The sequence below is a fragment of the Rhipicephalus sanguineus genome, chromosome 6, assembly GCF_013339695.2.
Source record: "Rhipicephalus sanguineus isolate Rsan-2018 chromosome 6, BIME_Rsan_1.4, whole genome shotgun sequence".
In the NCBI taxonomy this organism is placed as follows: Eukaryota; Metazoa; Arthropoda; class Arachnida; order Ixodida; family Ixodidae; genus Rhipicephalus; species Rhipicephalus sanguineus.
Genome location: NC_051181.1, coordinates 35,665,648 through 35,671,647, shown reverse-complemented (window position 1 = coordinate 35,671,647; position 6,000 = coordinate 35,665,648). Strand labels below are relative to the sequence as shown.

The window sequence follows — 6,000 nt, the reverse complement described above, 5'->3', positions numbered from 1 at the left end:
GTATGGTTGTCCCAGTGTATGTTACGTAGAACTGACTGGACTTTTTCTGTAATGTTATTGAACGCTACTAACCAAATTCTATCTCTGTATATGAAATTGAGTGCGAATGAAGTTCTCTCTCTCCCTCTCTCTCTCTCTCGATATATATATATATATATATATATATATATATATATATATATATATATATATATATATATATATATATATATATATATATATATATATATATATATATATATATATATATATATATATCCAGCCCCCTCCACTCGCGAACGAGTTGGTACGCCACCGGTAGGGACCTGCATGTTGTTCACCCGCTTCAGCGCGTTCTGTCCCGGCCTTCCACTGTATATGGCTCTGTACATAGGTATTGGGAAAACAATGTCACACACAGCTTTATACAATTCTTTTCTTTTAACGCAAAGCAGGTAGTCGAAAGAAAAACGAACCCGTAAAAAACGCACACTTTCTGCAACTTCCTTTAGATAACCGTGCAACGCCCCCGGTATGCTATCAGAAGTGACAACGAGTTCCGGGAAGGCGTTGCTTAACCTTAGTTGGCATACTGCGCGCAAAAAGGGATCGCTTACATCGCGAAAAAACAAAAATCTATTGACTAACTGTCGTACGTAAAGATGCGCTAAACTTAGCCCCCCTTCCTTCATCCGCCGGAACAAATTGGTTCGGCTGCACCTTTCCCATGTCGAGCCCCATATAAATACAGCAAACACTCGGTGTAGCCTTTGCACATTTGTCCTGGAACAATGCAACTTCTGCATGACATACCAGACCTCGGTAATGAAAAACATGTTACAAACAGCAGCTCTTCTAAAAATGGACAGGTTCGTGCCTTTCCACCTGTCCGCTTTTTCTTTTGTCTCTTTGGTCTGATTTATCCAACACTGGTCGCTATGTTTGTAACTCTCGAGGGGAAAACCAAGATACCTAGTTGGCGTTTTAACCCACCGCATACTGGCAAAATTATCCGGCGTTGAAGGTCACCTTCCATGCCACAGCCCGAGGGACTTCCCCCAGTTCACTCTGCTACCCGTGACGTCACAAAAATGTTTCACTACACTTATCGCCTCTTTTACACTTTCTGTATCCGTGCAGCACATCGCGATATCATCTGCGTATGCCAGCAGCTTCACTTCGGTCTCCGCCAATCTGAAACCATGTATTTGCTTATTTTCCGTGATGGCCATGCACATAACTTCAATATAAATACAGAACAAAAGCGGGCTGAATGGGCATCCTTGACGAACAGAACGCTTCACGTGAATCGGGGCCGCCGAAGACTTATTTACTATTATTCTTGTTCTGCAGTTCTGATACGCCAAGGCCACTCCCTCCCTGATGATGGAACCAACATTAACATGATCTAAAATGAGAAACAAAATATCATGAGATACACAATCGAACGACTTTCCCAGGTCGAGCTGGAGGACGGCTACGCCAGCTAAAGCGGCGTCGCAACACTCGAGCACACACCGCATCTTATGAACATTCGAGCAAATAGTCCTTCCTTTAATCCCACACGTTTGGTGTTCTGCGACTATTTCTTGTATGACGCTTTGGAGCCTCGCTGCTAAGACCTTCATGAAAATCTTATAATCAAAATTTGTCAGGGATATTGGTCTGTACGATGTCGCTAGTCTGAGTTTTTCCACTTCCTCCGTCTTGGGGATCAATATGGTGTGCGCTTTGTCAAATGAAGGCGGCATAGTTTTTCGTTCATACAGCTCATTGAATACTTCTGTCAATAACGGGGACAATTCTGTCTTAAAAGCTTTATACTATCCCGCGGTTAGACCGTCGGGTCCGGGTGACTTGCCAAGGTTCGAATGGTCTATTGCCCATTCAACTTCACTCGCTGGTATTTTGCTTTCTAATTGTTCCCTTGTGTCGTTACTCAGCCGAGGCATGCGCTCAAGAAAATTTTTTGAATCCGTCCACATTAGTTTTTTGAATTGCAAAAAGTGATTGATAGTGTGCAAATAAGGCGTTTCCGATAGTTTCATTATCGCTCACAAGTCTCCCATTGCAATAAATCATATCGACATGATTACGTCGACCTTGGGCTTTTTCTAGTCCTAGCGCTCTTTTAGTGGGCGTCTCTCCTGCCACCAGTTCTTTAGCACGCGCGCGCACCAAGGCACCTTTGTAACGCTCCTTGTCCCACTGTTCTAATTATTCCTTTATGTTGCGCACCTCATCTTTACAGGTCCCCGGCTCATTGCTTTAGAGGGCTATCAGCTGCTGAAGTGTTTTATTCAGACTTCTTTCTTTTATTTGCCCCTCGAATGTTAGAGTGCTCGATCTGTCCAGCGCTTTGCTTTTAACCGTCCGCTTAAATAAGCATTCCCACTTCTCTGCTACAGTTTCAGTTTCTTCAGTAAGCATTTCCTTAATGATTCCATGTACTGCTTCTATAAATTGTTCATCATTTAGTAGTAAGTCGTTCAGTTTCCTTAACTCCCAGTTTAAAGACTTTCGCTGTTTCTTCATACCTAGGCGACATAACACCAAGCAATGATCCGTGAAAGACACTGGCACAACCGAGTAACCGTGACACAATGGTATAATGTCTAGCGACAAGTACATGCGGTCTAACCTTGCGTGACTAGTGCCTTGAAGTCGCGTGTACATCACTTCGCGGTCCGCTTCAACACATTCGTACACATCGCCCAGGTCATTCTCGCTAATTAACTTATACAACACGTCACTGCTTTTGTCGCGAATAACCATACTGTTCACTCTGTCCCGTGCACTTAAAACACAATTGAAGTCCCCTAACAACACAACCCGCTTATCACAGTTCGTCCACTGAAAAAGATTCGAAAAAAAAAAAGGCTACGCTCTTCCACGCCATTCGGCGCGTATATGCCGATTACTCGGAATTCAATTTCGCAAAACACGAAATCACAATACACAACTCTTCCTGACTGACATGAATATACACCTTGAACAAGAAGGCCTTGAAGTTTTTTTTACAAAAAGAACACATCACGCGGACGTCCCTATCGCATGGCTCACAACTGCATAGTATGCGTCAGTGAAATGACGCACCATGCTCCCGGTCTCCTCCTCCCCGTCAACCTTAGTTTCCTGGACGGCTAGGACGTCGATATCTTGGTCGGTGACCAACCGTAGGAGCTGACCTTGCCTACGCCTAGCCGCCAACCCTCTCACGTTCAGCGTAGCTATGCTGAGTGATGGAAACGGTGCCATTATGACCTCTACGCTAAAAGGAGTAGGCCCGGAGCATGGCGCCTACCTTTCACGTCTAGCCTACGGCTAGCCGCCTCCAGGACCATCCTGCTTGCCGGCGTTCTTTTGCTTTGTCTTGTCCGCCGGTCTCTTGTCAGTTGGGATTTTCGGTTCGGGTCTCAGCGTGAACCGCCTCCCTTGAGGAGTCTTTGCAGGCGGCTCCTCGCTGGTTGTAGACGACGAGCTCGGCAACCACCTCGCTCTTCGCTGGTCCTGTTGCAGAGGCATGCGTCCTAACACAGTCGGCTTCGACGTGCCCGAAGCGTCTACAGCGGGAGCAACGTGGCACCTTGCACTCGTGACGGACATGCCCTGTGCCTTGGCAACGCAAGCACTGCATCGGCCGTCCAGGCACAACAACGAGGGCCTGCTCCCCGTCCACGCGGATCTGGTTGTGGAAGGTCCTCAACCATGAAACCACTCTTCAACTTCAGTAGGACTGTCCTTGTGGTTGAGCACTTTTCTGCCATGCCCGGGACCCGCCACCGCTCACGGCTCACTTCCACCACCTTTCCAAATGCTGCCAGTGAAGCCCGCACATCTTCGTCGCTCACCCCGTGCAGCAGCCAGTGCAGCCTAAGCTTCACCTGCTGGTCCTGCGGGTCTACGACGACGCAACGCCTCCCCTTCACCTGGAGCTCCTTCAGTGCAAGTAGGCGTTTCATGGGAGCACCGTCGCTGAAGGTCACCGCCCACAAGCGGTTTATCTGATACGCGCCGAGGCTCACCACATCGGGCAGCAGGCCCGTCGGCCTCAGCGCGTCCCGAAAATCTTCAACCTTGTAAGGCCTGGCCCTGACATCTCCGTGTAAAAACACGGTGTTATTGATAAGTTTTCCTTTTGGCAGCTAGGGCAAAATAAACTGATATTCCTTGTCTTCCGCGTTCCTGTTTCCGCGGCCCATAGTGGCCGCTATCGCCGCTCCGCCGGAGCCCATGACACTGCGATCCGTTCAGCACGGCTGCCGGAAGCAGAATGACCACCGACGCCGTCATGTGCGTGTGCTTCCCTTAGGCACCGCTGATCTTTTCCTAACGCCCAGTTGAATATATAGGTCACAGAAGCGTCGAGCGCTCGTTTAAAAAAAACTACGTCGGCCGGGAATCGAACCCGGGCCACCCGCGTGGCAGGCGAGTATTCTACCACTGAACCACCGACGCCGTCATGTGCGTGTGCTTGCCTTAGGCACCGCCGATGTTTTCCTAACGCCCAGTTGAATATATAGGTAACAGAGGCGGCGAGCGCTCGTTAAAAAAAAAAAAAACTGCGTCGGCCGGGAATCGAACCCGGGCCACCCGCGTGGCAGGCGAGTATTCTACCACTGAACCACCGACGCCGTCATGTGCGTGTGCTTCCCTTAGGCACCGCCGATGTTTTCCTAACGCCCAGTTGAATATATAGGTCACAGAGGCGGCGAACGCTGGTTTAAAAAAAACTGCGTCGGCCGGGAATCGAACCCGGGCCACCCGCGTGGCAGGCGAGTATTCTACCACTGAACCACCGACTTTTTTTTTTAATAACCTTTTTTATTCAGAAATAAAGCAATACATATGTATAAAAACCACATTGGCCTACTCGACCATTGTGATGGATTAAAAACATTTCATTTTCACCAATTCATCAAGTACCTCCATACAATCTGGAGGTTCATCCAACGTTCGATATGTCTCGCGCACATACATTGCACATTCAATAAAGTTTTCCCGTGTCGATTTGGCTTTAGGATCCATATGCCTCACGGCCATGCGTGTGATCCAGAGACTGTAAAGCCCCAATAACATTATCATGTCGTATGGAACACCACACTCATTCTGCACTGAAAGATAACGTATTCCATGTGGTGTTATCGGTAGCTCTTTCTTCAGGGTTCTTTGTAACACATCCCAAAAAAATATTGGATCCCAGCAGTCAATGAATGTGTGTTCGATCGTCTCCGGTTTGTTACACAGGGTGCAGTTTGTCGTCCACGGTATAAATATGCCTTTGTCTTTAAGCCATGTTTTCACAGGCAATGTGTTCGTGTGTAATTTAAAGAAAAACGATTTTATAGGTCCTCTAACAGTCATTTTTTAAACTCTTTTTAGAACGTCTTGCCCGGGGCCTTTATTGTTTAGTGATCTATATAATGGTGTGGGCATCATTACAGTGATCTTGTCTTTGTACAGCTTTTTTCTTGATACAAGACTCAAATACTCGAGTGAAAATCGTGCTTGAAGCATCCTGAATGCCATCACCACTTCGTTGAGGTAGCCTTTTATACCGCCATCAATTGCAGCTGCACTAGACACAACAAAATCAGGAATTGTATTTTTTAACCTCACATGCATAACGGTTCTCAAAAACGGGTCTTTCTGGTCCCGTAAAAACAAAAACCGCGACACAATTTGTCTGATGAACAGATGTGAAAGACGTCTTTCACTGAACGAAAAAGATTTGTTCTGCTGATTCTTTCCCAGTTTGAGCCCCAAATGAAGACCGCAAAAATACGGTGCAATTTTTGCACATTTACGCGAGACATTGACAGAAACTGTAGCACATACCACACTTTTGCAATCAGGAAAACATTGCAAGCACTCGCACGCGCGAACATTGACAATTCACGGCCTTGCCATCCACCAACTTTTTGCTTCACCTTTGACGTCAGGTCATCCCAGTAATCTCCTGTCTGGTTATAATGTTCCAGGGGCACACCTAAATACGCAGTGGGTGTGTTGGACCACTTG

At 47.0% G+C, this 6,000-nt stretch overlaps 3 non-coding genes across 3 annotated transcripts; all 3 read right to left on the bottom strand.

Moving 5' to 3' along the window:
• Positions 1-4,366: 4,366 nt before the first annotated feature.
• Trnag-gcc (transfer RNA glycine (anticodon GCC)) lies at positions 4,367-4,437 on the bottom strand. Its single transcript has one exon. It is a non-coding gene; the product is annotated as a tRNA-Gly (tRNA).
• A 105-nt stretch (positions 4,438-4,542) lies between these two features.
• On the bottom strand, positions 4,543-4,613 carry Trnag-gcc (transfer RNA glycine (anticodon GCC)). The gene has a single exon. It is a non-coding gene; the product is annotated as a tRNA-Gly (tRNA).
• A 100-nt stretch (positions 4,614-4,713) lies between these two features.
• Trnag-gcc (transfer RNA glycine (anticodon GCC)) lies at positions 4,714-4,784 on the bottom strand. The gene has a single exon. It is a non-coding gene; the product is annotated as a tRNA-Gly (tRNA).
• Positions 4,785-6,000: the final 1,216 nt, after the last annotated feature.